The following is a 17762-nucleotide window of genomic DNA, read 5'->3' as shown; positions in this document are numbered from 1 at the left end:
CGTATGGATCTGCATAAACCCAGGGTTGTGAGTTCAATCCTTGAGGGGGCCATTTAGGGATCTGGGGCAAAAACTGGGGATTGGTCCTGCTTTGAGCAGGGGGTTGGACTAGATGATCTCCTGAGGTCCCTTCCAACCCTGATATTCTATGATAAGTCCCCTTTTTAGTTAACATTAAAATTACAGGGGGTGGAATCTGGATAGAAGCCAGGGGTGGATTCTTTTGCATACACCATTAAATGTATTTTTGATACTCCTTTGTAGCCAGGAATCAGAGCAATCAGATAATTATAAATTTATTTAGCTAAGGTCCTTTCAAAATCTCTTATGGGGGGAAAAAGTGACCTGCTAATTACCTCATTTACAATATTGGAAAGTCATTTCCCTTACATTAACCATGAAGAAATATTCCTGAATACAACTCATATGTCCACTTTTTCAATTAAATCACCTTAGTTACATTTTGTTAAAGGCAAATTACTATGTACTGTATTGTGCTATAGGTGCAGTAAGGATTAATGGCCTTTGGCTTTTAAATACAATTTCAGAGCCTGATCATGCTACTCCAAAGGACACTATCATTAATTTTATTGGCAGATTAAAAAAGCACATCTCCAAAAGAAAACCCACCTCATTTTCATTGTTAAAAGTGCTTCTCCTGTTCATTGCTGTGCATTTATAGCCAGATTCCCCAGCTCTTACTGAGTTCCAGTGCATTACTGAATTGTGGAAAGCCATTCTTTACAAACAAAAATTAACACAAATGATCAGAGTCATTATGCAAATGAAAGCCATGAAATATGATTTATGAACATGTACCTTAAATGGGTCATGGCTGTTTGTGATTTAATCTGTAAAAGCCTTCAATATTGTTATGCTGTGGTACATTCACTATTTCATTGGGTCGAACTTGTGAAAAATATCTATAATGGCTGATGAACTTCTAACAAAATATCTCTGCAGGTTCAAGATACAAATTTCTTCTTCACTATTTAAAATTTACAACAGTAGTCAGTGGGAAATGTAATGTTCGGGGGAGTTTATATCCTGCCTCTCCCCCTTCATCCCTGGAAAGAGAAGGTGAAAATGTTGGGCCTGTCCTTATTGGTGCTGAGCATTTCCTGGGTGCTACTGAGCATCTGCTACTCCCACTGAAATCGATGGGAGATATTTTCAAGGATTGGGCCCTTAAAATCTAATGTTTATAGAATCATAGAATATCAGCATTGGAAGGGACCTCAGGGGGTCATCTAGTCCAACCCCCTGCTCAAAGCAGGACCAATCCCCAATTTTTGCCCCAAATCCCTAAATGGCCCCCTCAAGGATTGAACTCACAACCCTGGGTTTAGCAGGCCAATGCTCAAACCACTGAGCTATCCCTCCCCACAGATCTGAACAATAAAACCAAACTGACCTTTAAAAGAGAAAATGTTTGTGAAGTACTTGAAGATGGAAAATGCCATTTTAACGGTAAATATTGCTACCACCTTTTCCTCACTCATCCTTGTCAAGTGATGCATTATAAAGCCCAAGGCCTGAATTCCTTGGAGATGGTGCAAAGACCATTGATTTATGGGCCAGATCTAATATTCATAAGGTCAGTGGAAGGATTCTCAGTGATTTCAAATGGATGTTTGATTGGGTCCATAATGAACAACCTGGGAGTTTTCAGAGTGAATGAGTTACATTAAAAAAACCAGACATTTTCAAGCTTGCAATCTTGGAGTTTATATCAGGAAAAATGACATATGCAGGTTCTGGGAGCAGCATGGAGGATCAAACAGCCAGGTGAAATAATGTAGATCAGTTTAAAGCAGTATTGCTTTAATTGAAAAATAAAACCCAAAACCCCTTTGGTGGTTTGGCACCATTCATACCCGCGGCTTGCCATTATTACACAGTTCTGTAGGTTCTGCTACTTTCAGGGCATAAAATTGGAGATGTAACCGCTACTCTCATCTGAACTATGAGAACACTACACAAGAAAGCTGCAGGAAAGCATGTGTTAAGCATTTATAATCATTATAATCCCTAGTTTGTGATGTTTAATATCTCAGCCATTTGACTGAAACTTGGAATGAACATTTTCAATCCAAAGGCTTTATCAAATCAAATGTTAATAAATGGAGAGAGCGGCCTTCGTCAGATAGCTTTTGCAATTGTGCCTCATTCTGGGGTTACAGAAGTACAAACGTTATTTTATAAATTTATACTAAAATGCATGTGAAATATACTTGCACCAGACAATAAAAACACAACATAAAATAGCACGCGCACACACACACAAAAAGTTACAACAGTAATTACTGAGCATCATGATTAGAACAACTAGCATTCTTCTGCAGGGCCAGATTTCACACAGGCATAGTAGGCACATTCTAGTGGTGCCTAAAAACTCAAATTTTGCCATGCCCAGGTCCCAGCAGGGGGTGGGACTTGCTGAAGGGGAGAGAGCCCCACACAGCCCTGCTGGAGTGCTCCTCGCTCAACCCAGTGGACAGAGTCACCTCCCAGCTGGGCCGGTGAGGAGGGTGGGGGGGAGGGGCAGGGCTTGGGAAAGTGGGTTTGTGGGGGGGCTCTGGACAGTGAGGGGATGGGGGCGCTTGGCAGTGGGAGGTTTGTGGGGGTGCAGGGCAGTGGGGTTGGTGGAGATCTGTGTATGTTGGGGTGCTGAGCAGTGGGGGAGGGGTCAGTGTGGGGTACTTGGCTGTTGTAGTGGGACTGTGTGTGGGGGACTGGGCAGTGGGGTGCCTAAAAGTTAAAAGTGGCAGGTTACCCCCGCTGCCCACGGCGGTTCAGAGCTCCCAGCGCAAGATGGTATAATTTTGGGGATGCGTGCCTGAGAAGCTGGGAGTTGCCCTAGCTGTCGCCTTCTCATGAAGGGGCTGGTCAAAGTGCCTGCATGTAACTGCAGCTGGATGTGTCCCTATCTGTATGTAGGCTGGTGAAAGTGCAGGCTGAAGCCTGGAGGGCTTTGCAGCTGGCCACAGCAGTACAGTGTAAGAGGGAGCCCAGGCTGGTGGGTCGGGGGGCTCAGTGGTACTCCAGTTCCAGGTGGTACCCCAGAGGGAACCCGTCACACCTTCCTCTTCTGCTGCTGGGGATAGCCATGACCTCCTTAATTCGGGGGAGGGTAGTTTAAAACTGGAGGAAAGGATAAGGTTGAAAGGAAGAGAAGGGAAAATATAATGAGGGGTGGGCTAGTGGACTAAAGAGTAGAGATGGGGTGCAGGCAGAATGGAGAGACAGGCTCAGTGGGCGCTTGGCACCTGACAAGGGAGATATAACAGCCTGCAAAGTTTGAAAGGCGTGAAGAGCCAGTTCTGAGACAGGAACTCCTTGGAGCGTTCAAAGTGGTGATAAGGCAAATCATGAGAAAACATAGACTTGATGATTAAGCACATACTTGGAACAGGAAGTACTATTAGTGTGGAAAACCTTCCCAAGAGAGTTTATGTGAGCCCATTTCCCAAGCTATTTAAAACCAGAATGAACAAGACAATTAAGACTATACCTTAGGGAACAATCCTGCACTGATGGTGGGATGAACAAGATAACTGAGTGGGGTTTTACAGCTTTAATTTCTACAATGCTATGAATACAGGATTTACATGTTGAGAGTTTCTGGTATATGAAGGTGGACAGTTTCAGCAACATGGGGCTAACTGTGAAGAATATTTCCCCACCATATCTGAGCTTAAGGCATCTTATATGGAGGCCAGCAGCAACCATGGGATAGAACCACATAAGCAAAACAACTTGACTGGTATCTACTCAAAATTTATATAAATTAGTGAAAAGCCTATGAAGCCACCTAATCCATCCTTCTATCACTGCAGCATGGGCCTCTGGTCTCTGCAATATAGTATAGAACACTTCCTCTTCCTAAATTTCCTTCTCTCTCTCTCATTACTTCTGGTAATAGCCCCATTTATCACCCTGTATAATTCCTGTCCTTTAGATCTCGCTTCATAGGAGGGTCTTCGCTGTGTTCTGGCCTGACTCATCCCTACAGGATGGGACTTGGTAACAGGAGGGCTCAATGTGGGTAACCCTCCCCCCTCCCACACATGTGGAGAATGAGAATTGAGAAGTGTCTGTGGCACTCTGTGGCTTTCCCACTATCCACTTCCTCTTTTTGGAAGATAGGGCCTGACGGGCCCCTGGCCATATGTTTGACAGCCTCATGACACAGGTAGCAGCTGGTGCAGGGGAGAGAAATGGAGTTGTTTAGCTCCTTCACTGTTTGACTGCCTTGTTTAACTCGCCTACCTGGGTATAATGGGGAAGCACAGCTTCCTTCCAGTATCACTTTCCAGTAATCCCATTGCCAGGCATGGCAGTACGTGTGGGTGGGAATTCTCTGACCCTACTCCAGGGGATGGATTGAAACTGGGCATTCACAGACCAGGTCTGTAAGAACAATGCACAGCAAGTTATGGCACTCTGCCTGGGCTCCATGGCCACAGAGTTTATGTCTGAGCCACAGGGTCAGGATTTGTCTCTTGCTGTCAACACCTTTCAGATATGTGTGTTATTATACCCCTCCCGACCCTCCCTCAACTGCTGTCATTGCTTAGTAAAATGCTACATATTTACTTCTTCTACTCTTCCTTCATATAGTGTGCCAGGTCACCAGTCCCTGATCCACCATGTGCATGCATGTCTCTCTTCCATTCCTCCTAAAATCTCTTGCAGGACACAGGAAGGTGAATATTTACCTAAGCCAGCCTATTAATGCACACACTCCTGTAAGGCATGTTTTCCTTGTAGCAGCAGTTATTCCTTTAGACTTGCATTCGTTTAACTGCTAGCCATGCTTTAGAATAATCAGGTCTCTCTCTTCCAAGAAGCAGCTAGCTACCATAACTCATTTTCTTCCCATCTGCGTATTTTGTTTCTCTCTGTGCCCCCATCACTGATGGCTGGAAGGTTGGTGCTGCCATGGCCTGATAATTAATGCAAATCCAAAAGTAAATATGACAGTATGTGGGCAATGTGCTGTGTGTCATCTTGTAAATCACACAAATGTGTCACATGAGGCACCAGTTGCCAAGATAAGAACTTGTGTTCAGTAATTCCCGCAGTGCAGAGTCACAGAGAGCTGTGTAAATACTCACTGGTATCTCCACAACAGGTTACCCCTGAGCATTTTTCTTCCTCAGCCTCTCTCAAAATTTCTCCATTTTTTTTCTTTGTATAGTTCACAACCTCATGACCTTTTCCAACTGCCCTCTCCTCTTTCAGGTGTAGGTGAACTAAAGATGTGTCTGCACTGCAATAAGACACCCATGACTGGAACACGTCAACTGACAGGCTCGCAGGGCTCAGGCTATGGCGCTATAAAATTGCAGTACAGACGTTGGGCCCAGGCTCCAGCCCAAGGCCAAAATACCCACACTGCAATTCTGTAGCCCCACCAGCCAGAGTCACCTGACACAAGCCAGCTACAGGTGTTTTTTTGCAGTCATAGACTCACCATAAGTGAATAAACTGCAAGTGAATACCACACAAACTCCCAGCCTTGGTGGGGCAAATTATATACTCAGTTCAAGGGATTTAACTTCTTCAGTAAATCCATTGGCATCAATGGAATTACTCAGACTTTACCCCCCTACAATTAAGAGCAAAATCTGGTTGGGTCAAGCTTCTCCCCAACCCGCGTCCCCCGGTGCCACAATTCAAGAAGAAAGAATCTCTTGGAATGTTGTGATTTGTTTCCTTACTACCATTTCTGTTTTGCATCCATACTGTTTGTTTAACTGCTGCAGCAGTACTCATAAGTGCTGGCCAACAGGGCTGCCTTTTTTTTTTTTTTTAAAGCAACATCTCTGCAGCATTTTTTTTGAAGGAAAAACCAACTTATTCAAAACTACCCAGGCTTTGCAAACAGCAGGGGGAAAAAAGATACAGAAATAAAATTTGGGCCTAGCCTCCCTGACTATATCCCTTTAAACTGTCAAACTGCAAACTTTGTAAAATTCACAGGAAGGATGCATTTTAAAAAAAATCTGATTCTTTTTGAGACTGTGCACAAGTAATTTCAGCAAACAGAACTGTAATATAACAAAAGGAGTACACTATACAAAAGAGGTATAATATGCAGAAATATGCTAGATAAAACTAAATTTTATAATGACCAGGAAGTAAAAACAATCCATGAAGGAGAGGCAAAAAGAACAGAAGAAAAGGAAGAAGATCTGCAATCAGGAGCATTATTAAACACTTATACTTTATTTATTAACATAAGATACAGCCCTCATATACTATCAGATTGTCCTTTGCTATTTAGTAATCTATTGTAATTCCCTTTTACAAAGCTAGTTTAGTGAATGATACCATTTGCTCTTTCATGGTAGCCTTGTAGTCTTATCCAATGTCCTAAAATTTTTGTTGCTGAGGGGTTTTTTGAAATTATATTTACCATATTACACATACGAATCCTTCCCAAATACAGGGTGCCCTCAATTGCTACTTAGACAACATGATGATGTGCTCTTCCTTTATATCATATAAACCCCACAAAAGCTAAAAACAAAAATCCAAAATTTGTAGCAATGTCCTGTGAGAGAGGTTGTGCAGCTGCTGTTCCTATTTGGGCTGCCCAAGTTAATGTGTTAGCAGCTTAGAGATTCATATGGATATCAAACATCAAAAGAGTAGTCAGTTCCTAGTCCCTCTAGATTTATTCCAGCACAGAAGGGCTGCAGCTGCAACCGTGTTGTCTCCTGTTTCTCTTTTTCATAATTACTTTGTACTATCTCGAAGATTTTGGGGGGGGGGGGGAGGCGGCACGGGGAGGCAGTGCTCCTGTCAATAATTGCTAATTTATTACTATCAGAATAGTCAGCATCAATGGTTAACTGGATAACCACCTATTGTCTGTCATGTTATGAGCAGCTGTGCTCTTTGTTCCACTCTGGAATCTTTTGGAGACAGACAGACATATGGCAGTTATGTGTCCGGAGCTGGACTGCAATAGGAATGCCCTCACGCATTCCCACTGCTGCACTGACTTCAGTTTAATCAGAGATGCCAGAACGACGGTCTCCTGATTCCACTGTGTTTCATGTAAGGCTGATGGTTTGCACCAGTGAAATATAACCAAGCATGAATATTTATAGCACTGGAAGGAGGGGGACAAGTCCATATTATGCCGATTCATGCTCTGCAGAGCTGCATATTAAACTGTGACTCCACTCTAGTTCATAGTCTGTCACCCAGCCCATTCCAAAAACCTGTATTTAGGAGGTCATCGCTTGGTCATAAAGACACTGCCTAGGCGAAACTGGCATCTATCTATTGATCGATTGTTCGTTTGTTAACCCCACCTTAGTATCTGACAGCATGCAAAATCTCAGACATTTAGGATGCAATGCAGCCAGGTACAGAGCACACTGGGAGTGCCTTCTACATCACTTAAGGCCCAATTCCTCTCCATAAGGACCAGTACAGGTGCAGCAGATACCTGGGACCTGCTGCATCACCCTGAATAGGCTGGGCAAAAAGGGCTGATGATGTGGGTCAGGGAATGTGATGTGGGTCAGGGAATGGGCTGCTCAATCTATACATACACCAATCCAGTGCCTCAAAATCCCACAAACAGAAGTGTGGGATGGGCTGAAACAGCAGATGTGGTGATTCAGCCTGTGATCTGCCCACATATGGGGAGAGTGGATCCAATCCTGCCCCTCCAGTTATTTTGGCTTTTGGAGGTGTGCAGTTTTCACTCTATGAGCATGTAAGAAAAATTATGCAAAAAATGTTGGTTAAGCATTTATTACCCAGATCATCTACTCAGTGCTGAGTGGGAAGAGCTTCAGATACACAGCACAGCTCTGATAATGTCAGAAGGTTTTGGTTTTGACTTTATCATTTCTCTTTATTTTGTTTCAACTTTTATATTATCAAAACAAAGCAGTTTATCATTATTGAAATGATTCGATGGTTCCAAATCAAATTTGGGGGGAATTTCTGTTCTACAGAAGATTTTGAAAAGATAGACTTTTTGCTGTGATTCAAAATGAAAACGAATTTCAAAATATTGGACTTTCCTACAGAATGGGAATTCCAGTCTACGACCAGCTCTACTCAACAATAAAGCCAACTTCTTTCTATGATGACTTAGGGCAATATTCTGTACTGACTGACATGCAGTGTAGCTTATTAAAGTCAATGCCATCTAACAAGTTTCCAGCTCTTAGTAGTCTAGGTGAAGTTCAAGGCCAGCCATTCTGATTGTACAGACAGAAGTGCCAGATCATGACATGGAATTCACATGTGAAATCCAAAACTCTACTGAGAGTCTATGGGAAAATATCGTTCCAATAACTTGTGGCACAGCCTACAGCTTCTAATAGTCTACTCTAGACAAAGCAGCTGTCCAGCCATTCATATAAATATTAGAATCTCCAAGCTGTATGTTCAATTAGTCACCATTATCTCTAATATTACTCCACAAAAACATTAAAGTCAACCAATATTAAAAAAGAGAATATTTGTTATCAGTCTCTACTACAGATTGTCACTTTTGTACAGTAACTGATGAACGGTACATTGAAATGGAAGATAAACCTATTTATAAAATTTAATTTTATACTATCAAAATTATTAATTTACTAAAATGACATTCAGAATTGTGTATTTATGTTGATACCTCAAATTGACATAATGGAATATATGGATAAAACGTGTGTGATAGAATATAATAGGAATTGGTTTAACACAGTATACTGTATGTCAGGAGTCGGCAACCTATGCCATCTTTGGAACATGAGCCGATTTTTAATGGCATGCTGCTGCCTGCCAGGTCCCGGCCGCCGGCCCCGCTCAGCCCGTTGCCGGTCTAGGTGAATGGAACCCCAGGCTGGCAGCGGGCTGAGCAGGCCGGCAGTGCAAGATCAGCATTTTAATTTAATTTTAAATGAAGCTTCTTAAACATTTTGAAAACCTTTTTTACTTTACATACGACAATAGTTTCGTTATATAATATATAGACTTATAGAGAGAGACCTTCTAAAAACATTAAAATGCATTACTGGCATGCGAAACCTTAAATTAAAGTGAATAAATGAAGACTTGGCACACCACTTCTGAAAGGTTGCCAACCCCTGCTGTATGTCATATCCTGCCTGAATACTCTTCTCTGTCTTTTGAGATATATTCCATGTAAAGTTTACACTGAGCACATAATTCACACTGTGAATTCAACTACATATATGAGACTTCAGAAGATCAGCCTTTATAGCTTTCTATATCAGATTTAACTAACTGAGACAACAGTGGTTTGATTTTTTTCCTGCTAGCTTGTTTCACTAGGTCAACGGTTTCTAAGTGAGGTACAGTAATTAGTTTTCTTATAATGAAATAGAAGACTCATTCCTGAAAAATGCAAACACAAAATTTTTATAATGTAAAGCTTTTTAAAAATTAAGTAGCAACATCTATCTATTAATTTTGAAAATGACGACATCCAGTTCTGATTTCACATGCAAGGAGAGACACAGATATGTCTCTTATACATGCATGGGCACTAGGACCATACCTAATATGCAGCGATATCTACCAGTATGAACTGAGGTTTGGACAACATCCTGCGAGTCAATACACTGACTCTTGCAAAAGGAGTTTAACTACATTTTTACAAATTACTTGCTGTGACTCTCTCTGTGTATGCAGTGGCTTCTCTCTCTTTTACTTTTTATCATTAGATAATGTAACACTGACACACACACAAGCATCAGCAGCAGGACCTCTTGCGACCTCTTGAGCTTAAGTGCAGAGCCTACTGCATGAACTACAAGACACATCTCTGTTATATAAGGCTGTAGTAGGCTCATCAATCTCTAGCTGGCCTAGCCACCACTAGAGGGGGAAAGTGTGCCATTCCGAGCAAGCAGGGGTTAGGTGCAGAGAAGCACGTCCCCAAGCTTCAGTGACTTCCCAATTGAATTGCCTGAAATCCCTGTACGGGACATCACTTGTAACGCTGACCCATATGCGGCGTTGTCAGCGGGGACCAAACCTGGAACCTTTTGAGCTTAATACATGAGCCCCTACTGCATGAGCTAAAAGACGCAACGCTGTTAGCCAATGCTGTAGCAGGCTCATCAACCTCTAGCTGGCCTACCCACCGCTAGAGGGGACAAAGTGCCACACCAAGCAAACAGGGGTTACAATAAGGTACTGACAGAATTGACCATTCTAAACAGAGGGACTAGCTGCTCACACAGATTAGTATTCACAAAAAGAAAAGGAGGACTTGTGCACCTTAGAGACTAAAATTTATTTGAGCGTAAGCTTTTGTGAGCTACAACAAATCGGATGCATTTCAGTGGAAAATACAGTGGGGAGATTTATATACACAAAGAACATGAAACAATGAGTATTACCATACACACTGTAACGAGAGTGATCAGGTAAGGTGACCCAGCAGGAGAGCTGGGGGGAAAAACCATTTGTAGTAATAATCAAGGTGGGCCATTTCCAGCAGTTGACAAGAACGTCTGAGGAACAGCGGGGGGAAGGGGGAGAGGGAGGGGAATAAACATGGGGAAGTAGTTTTACTTTGTGTAATGACCCATCTACTCCCAGTCTTACAGTGTGTATGGTAACACCCATTGTTTCATGTTCTCTGCGTATATAAATTTTCCCACTGTATTTTCCACTGAATGCATCCAATGAAGTGAGCTGTAGCTCACGAAAGCTTATGCTCAGATAAATTTGTTCGTCTCTAAGGTGCCACAAGTACTCCTTTTCTTTTTGCGGATACAGACTAACATGGCTGCTACTCTGAAACAGATTAGTATTGTTTTACCTAACAGTATGAAGGTAAAAGGAAACTTTCTAACAGCATCCATTCATAATTTAGACTGTAATAAAACACATTAGGGGTGATGTTTCAGTCAAGAAACATTTACATAGTGATAGCCGAGAGACAAGATAGATGAGATAATAGCTTTTATTGGACTAACTTCTGTTGACGGAAGGGACAAACTTTCAGGCTACACAGAGCTCTTCTTCAGGATTGGGAAAGGAAAGCGGAATGTCAAAGCTAAGTACAAGTTGCGACAGATTGTTAAGCATAAGGGGCAATGACTGTTGTAGGAAGCCACTTAAAATCATCGTTCTATACTTGCCCCAACATCTTCAAAAGGTGAGCGGGGGAACTTAAATTCATAATGCTGCTAGAAACTAAAAACTATGGACTTAGCAGGGACACTGGTTTCATGGTTCATTACAATGATTTGTAACACACACCTTCCTGCTAACCCTTAAGGGCCCACTTCAAATCCCTTGTCCATAACAGTCTGATCCTTAATGCCCATTCCATTTCAAGTGGCCTCCTACAGCGTGTGACCCCTTCTGCTTAACAATCTGTCGCAGCTTGTATTTATCTCAGACACTCTTCTTCCTTCCCCAGACCTGAAGAGGAGTTCTGGGTACTCAAAAGCTTGTCCCCCCTACCATCAGAAGTCAGACCAGTAAAAGATATTACCTCACGCACCTTGTCTGTCATGCCCTGGGACCCGCACAGCTTCAGCAATACTGCACACCCATATTCACAGCTGCTCAAATACCATAGTGATGGCCACGGCTAAAAACCTAGATTGAGTATCTGATGTTTGCTCAGTCTTCACTGAATATTATTATTTCCTCTAATCCCACCAGGATGCACTCATTTCCATTGGATGAGTTGACACCATTTCAGTGTTCATTATTACTGACCACTGAGGAAATGAACAGAAATGCATCAGATAACTGTTTTCAGACAAACAAACCAACCATTTTTTTCTCATGTAAGTACAAACAATTTTTATTGTTGCCAAAAGTTTAAGTGGGAGAGCCAAAAAATGTTCTGACCCTTCTTTCCACGGTTTAGCTGTAGAAATGCCAGAATGTATTCAACATGGCATAACAAAAAGTCATGTTTCATAACTCCTTAGCAGTCCCAAATAAATTAAAAATGCTAGCTCCAGTTATATTTTCTGTGCCTGTTTACTTTTTGCCTCCTTCCTTCCTGTGCTCCCTGTGGCAGCTTCCCTGAGATTTCAGTTTGCCATTCTCCCCTATCTTTTCATTACCCAGGCACTTTATTTCATTCTGTACTTTTATTAAACTCAATATTGCTAACCCTGGTATTTCTTTCATTCTTTATTCTCTTGACTTCTGTTTTTGCTCTGTTTCCCCTCTCTTTCTTTCCCTAATCCTTTCGACCTAACTTCTTTTTCTTTCTTTTTATATCATCTTTGGCCATGTCCCTTTTACTTTTTTCTTCTCCTCATTTTTGCTTTATTTTCTAACTCAGAATCTCAGTGTATGGTCTGTGGTGCCAGTTCTGGTCATGCAAGCAATGGAATATTTTGAGACCCAAACAACAGGGCATTGGAAATATTGAAGGGGAGGCCTTCTGTGGTAGCATCTCTCTTTTATGAAATGGTCTGCAGAAGAAATTAGTGGGAGAACCCATGCTCAAGAAGTCTTCTCTTTCCTCCCAACCACTTCCTTCTCAGTTATTTCTCACCTCGCTTCTGCTCGGCTGCCTAAGTCTTGCTATTAGGTGGATTGCTGCCTAGCTGGCAGTGGAAACGGTTCCCTATACTGGTTTTCACAGCATTATCAGTAGGGTCGCATGAAAGAATCGTCCACCAGTGATCTGGCCTGTTTGTACGGGAAACCACAAGCTCCAAAGCCGGAATATGGTTGGGTGTGTGTTTGTTTCATGACTTACAGGCTGGTAAACACTTCAGATACATTCATCACATGTATATAATCATAATCTGACCTCCACCTGATCTCATTTCCTCCCTCCTCCTTTCTTGTGCTCTGTGCTATTCACACTCCTCTTTCTTTACTGGTCTCAATCTTCTTGTACTCTCAACTTCGTGTCTTCAGCAATGTAGCCCCCAACATTTGGAATCATCTCTCATTCCTTGTCTCCCAAATACCCCTTAAAAGCCTACTTTTTAAGCAACCCTTCCTTGTAATTCTCACAACTACTTTCTCCTTAGTGTCCCCTACCTGAACATCCCACACTGTGTCTGGTGTCTGTGCCTTACATTGTAAGATCTTTGGGCAGAAAATGTTTCTTAGTCTATGGGCCTGGTTCTTCACTGTGTTACACCAATTTTATGCCAATATAGCTACTGAAATCAGTGGAGTAACACCAGTGTGGAACTGGCCTAACACACTGGAGAATTGGCCCAGTATTTGTAAAGTACTATGTAAATTTACATCACTTTATAAATGACTTGTTGAATATTGAAAAATAATAGACACAACAGAACTCATCTGATGCTTTATGCCGTAACATTTTGATGACTTCTATGAAAAGTCACATAAATCAGCAAGAAACACAGGATTGCCAAAGGAATCCAACAGGAGAGAGAAAGATATCAATAACAATTTCAAAAGAAAAGTGGACTTCTGGTTTTCTATGTGCTTTTTCTTTATTAAAAAGCATTATTAACCAGGAAGTTACTCATGAGACTAATCACTTCTAATGAATGGCTGTTCTAGGAAAAATACACAAGGTGTATTGTACCATACATTAAGAAGCAATATACCCTTTACACATCAGTTATACACCACAGTCCATTACTTTGCTAATTTAAACTGGGGAATGTATCTACACTTTTTCACATTGTTCCCTCACTATTAGTTTAGAGGGCATTCATTTTTCAACTATTTAGCAATAGGCATTCAATTTGATCTTTGTATAGGTTAAAGATTTGACCAATCTGCATCATCCCTCATCATGTAACATGCACAATTTACACTCATGTGATGTTCAATCATTCACGCTCAGATGAACAGGTGTTTCAATTAACTGTTAGTGATTTGTGAAATCAAATGTCACTAAATCTTGCTTGAGAAAGGTGAGTTAATGTGAAACTTCTACTCTCCCCTCCTCATGGTCCAGTATTACGCGAAATCTTAAAAAAGTTTATCCAAAAGAACAAGCCTCAACATAAAAATGAAACATCAGAATGGATGTTTGCAATTGTGTTTGATCACAGCTCCTATAAAAAATATTGTACAAATCACAATGCCTTATTCAGAACAGCACTTGATACTACTTTTTCCTATTTGTGTTAAAATTTCCCACCAAGTATTACAACCAAATTAGACTACAACATCTATTACTCATTCTATACATCAGTCTGAGTGAGGTATGTTCTGCTGCATTTTGTTTATGTGCAGGCTAAAATAATTAAACAACTCCACAGTTTTTAAATTTACTATGTATCAGCTATAAACAGCTGGCAGCTTCCAGAACCTGGTATTAATGAAGGCTCCTCCTCTGAAGGGCCCTGAGCGCAGGTGAAAGGATGGCATTGTGGCTAAGCACTGGATTGGGACTCAGGAGATGTGGATTCTTTTCCTGGCTCTGCCCCAGAAGTCCTGTGTGATCTTGGGCAAGTTACTTAATCTCTCTCGAGCAAAGTTCCCCATCTACAAAGTGTGGATAATTCTTTTTCCTTCCATTCTTATTTAGATCCAGCTATTTAGACTGTAAGCTCTTCATGATAGGACAGGGCTATGCACCCAGCACAATATGGTCCCCATTTTGGTGGAGTTTCTAGGTACAATTATAATTCAAATAATCATCACGACAGAACGCTGTATAAGGAGAAAGAGTTATTACTAAGGACTCATTCAGGCAGGAGGATTTTATTAGTGCCAGAAAGGATGAGACAGTAACTGCTACCAACAGTGCAAATGCACTAGCGTAAGCAATGGTGTCAGCGGAGCGCCCCTGTATTTACCACTGTCTCAATACAATGGCGAAAACGGCTGAGCCCTGACCACACCCACTGGTGGATGTTGACTGCATAGAGGTAATGTTTACAGGAAGTCAATGGGAGTTGTGGATACTCAGTACCTCTCAAGATTTAGGGAAATACTTTAGGAAGATGTAGCTAATCAAGTGTGATCAGCTACCACAGAACTTATAGATGAAAGAGAGCCATTAAGTCTGTGGCAGAGCAGAGTACAACGAAGGGGGAGGAGAACAGAGAACTGCTGCACGTGCTCCTGTCGGAGCAGATTTGGAAGTTTCGACAGACACTGAAGCTCATCCTGCAGCTAACTCTGCTCAGCTCACCACTCTCTGCAGGGCTTCACTTTTTGTTAAGTCTAAAGATGCTTCTTGAGTCTCCAGCATTGCCAGCACTCATCGTTTTACTGCAAGTCTTGCATTAAATGGTGTTCTTCCACAAACCCCAGCCACTGTAGTCAGATGGCTAGCTGAGAATCGCAATCTTCATTTAAAAAAAAGTAAGTTTCTCGCTCTCACGGTTGCAAAAATGTTGAAAATGTTGCTTGTCCAGTCTAAAAAACCAGAAGGCAAATGAAAAGAGACCCAAATGTATTATTTTTGAAAACGTTTAAGGCAATTGTATAATTCTAAATGCTTGGAGTTGGCTATGCTGCTCATAACAGCTGACAAGCTTTTCCAGTACCTGAAATCAATATATTAAACTTTGGAAGAGAGCAGAGAACTTAGGTTGTAATTGCAGAGGGGCGTGGGAGGGAGCAGTAGGCCTTGCTTTTGGCAGCAAACTTTTCCACAGGCAGCTTCATCAAATGAGTATTCCCACTTTCCAAAAGAGACTCAAAAGTTCTGACTGTGACAGCTGCCTCTGTGCTGAAAGGAGCAGAAACATCAAGAATTGCTTGATTAATTGTTCAGAAACTTCCAAAGAGGCAAATTATGGGTAAGTTATTTATAGGCCCCTCTCATGCTGCACTTGAAGCAGCTAAGGCCAAAGTTCAGCTAAAAGTAACGGACTTAAAGTGATGCGATCCCCTCTAATCTGAGTTTTGTGCACCAAAGAAACCTAATGCACTTTTGTAAACGCCTGCCAAATAACAGAGAACCTGAGTATATAAGTGGGTTGGATACATGCATGAGCTTCTTCATATGTGCAGAAATTCGTAAACAGGCCTTTTCTATTAGTGATGCAAAAATTGTGCACCACAATTCAGTCCCACAGAGACAATTTTCAATACAAAAGGGACAATATGACTTGTCACATTCTACGTATAGCTTCTATACCCACTTTCCGATTGTCTAATGTGTTCCGGAAGGAACCGGGAAGGAAGCCCATGGCTTCTATAATGGTTCTGAACTTGGACATCTAACAACTGAAGTTTGACTCAATTTAGATGTGTCTTACTATTGCCAGCAGCTGGGCAGCTAAAAGGTTTGAGATGTTTCTTTACACACATATTTAAGCGAAAGATTCCTCCTCTACCTCACATGAGAGGCAGCCAGAATTTGGACACTTATGCTAGATGTCCCAAAGTTTGTGGGGCCGTAGCTCTATGTTTCTTCCACACCAAATGGCAGGCCCAAAAGCAGAGCACGTAATGCATCTCAAAACAGTAAGAGTCACTCCTCTGTATTAGAGGCATTTTTAAACTGTCCCAATTTCTCAGTATTTGATAGTCTTCACATTATCCAGTTTTATTACTACAGTGTATCTATCTTCATTATCAAAATCAGGGCTGGATTACCCAATAGGCAGACGAAGCACGTGCTTAGGGCACCAGCAAAGCAGGGGGCACCCAAAAAAAAAAGTTATTTGATATTTCAAAAAAAGCATCAAAGTAATCATCATAGGAAAAATCAGAACTTTGTGAGACTTCCTTACACTCCACTACACCCTCTTCCCCGTTTTTCTCTCTCTTTTTTATTACTTATCCCCATCTAAACCAGAGGTGTGTCCTACTAACGTAGATCGAAATAATGCGAGGAAATCAGATCCTGTCATGTATTGCAATAAATTTATGTTTTATTATTGATATATTCTTCTGAGTTATACGTACTTGATTCATTTTTTTCTTTCTTATACACACACAAAAATAGTGTACATTGTGTAATTTTTTTTTTTTTTTTTAAAGTTCAGATAACAGAGAAGGGGCAGGATGAAACATAACCAATTGAGTGGAGCACAGAAACGTAAACTGGTGGAACAAAAACAAAAAAACTAGTGAAATTTTCCAAAATCTTCGAACGTTGATATCATTTTTCAAAGCGAATCCATCAGAAGCAACATCTCCTCTCAGTAGCACAGACATTGTTCCAAAACCTGTAGGTGTTTCAGAGACTGATCCTTCTTCTATTTTTGAAACAAACACCATTCCAGAACATGTGGATGTGTCAGAGACTGTAACTGATCATCCTACTCCTGGTGGTAAAACAGACATTGTTGTAGAAGGTGTGGATGTGTCAGAGACTGAACCTGCTCATGCTGTAAATAATAGGAGAAAAGATCCTGGTATGAGGGGTTGATTTCAGTACCGATGATGTAGCTTACTGGATAGATCGTGGACCAAAATGACTGTCAACACCACAATGGACCATTTGAGAAATCACGTCGGACTTTTACCAATGGCAAACAAACAAGATATTGTCCACAAAAAATATTTTTCGGCATGAAAGCGAATGGTGAGAAATACACTCGAGAATGGCTACTGTATTCTCCATCAGCAGGGTCTGTGTACTGTTTTGTTTGCAAACTTTTTGCATATAAACCTTCAACATCCCGGTTTGCTGCAGATGGATTTAGTGACTGGCGGAATACTGTTTTAATTGAGCAACATGAAAATAGCACTACTCACAGAGATTCAATGTTGACATTTAAAATCAAAGACAGGGCTTTGGATTGACACAAAAATTGGAAGAACAAATTAAAGTGGGGCGTGAACACTGGCAAAATGTCTTGCAGCGTGTTATAGCCGTTATTCAAACATTA

General features: G+C 41.4%; 1 protein-coding gene across 3 annotated transcripts in view; it reads right to left on the bottom strand.

The window, feature by feature from the left end:
- Nucleotides 1-17762, bottom strand: part of NCALD (neurocalcin delta) — an 87393-nt gene that overhangs the window by 28304 nt on the left and 41327 nt on the right. Inside the window, exon 1 of one of the 3 annotated variants that reach the window (XM_073330417.1) lies at nucleotides 631-739. The exons of the other annotated variants lie outside the window; for them this stretch is intronic. The gene's annotated coding sequence lies outside the window, so the exon portion shown is untranslated. Of the gene's footprint in view, nucleotides 1-630; nucleotides 740-17762 lie in introns of those variants that run through there. 3 annotated transcript variants of the gene reach the window in all.

The sequence above is a fragment of the Lepidochelys kempii genome, chromosome 2 (assembly GCF_965140265.1).
Source record: "Lepidochelys kempii isolate rLepKem1 chromosome 2, rLepKem1.hap2, whole genome shotgun sequence".
Classification (NCBI taxonomy): Eukaryota; Metazoa; Chordata; order Testudines; family Cheloniidae; genus Lepidochelys; species Lepidochelys kempii.
Note: the sequence above shows the minus strand (reverse complement) of the source record. Positions and strands in the feature narration are given on the sequence as shown.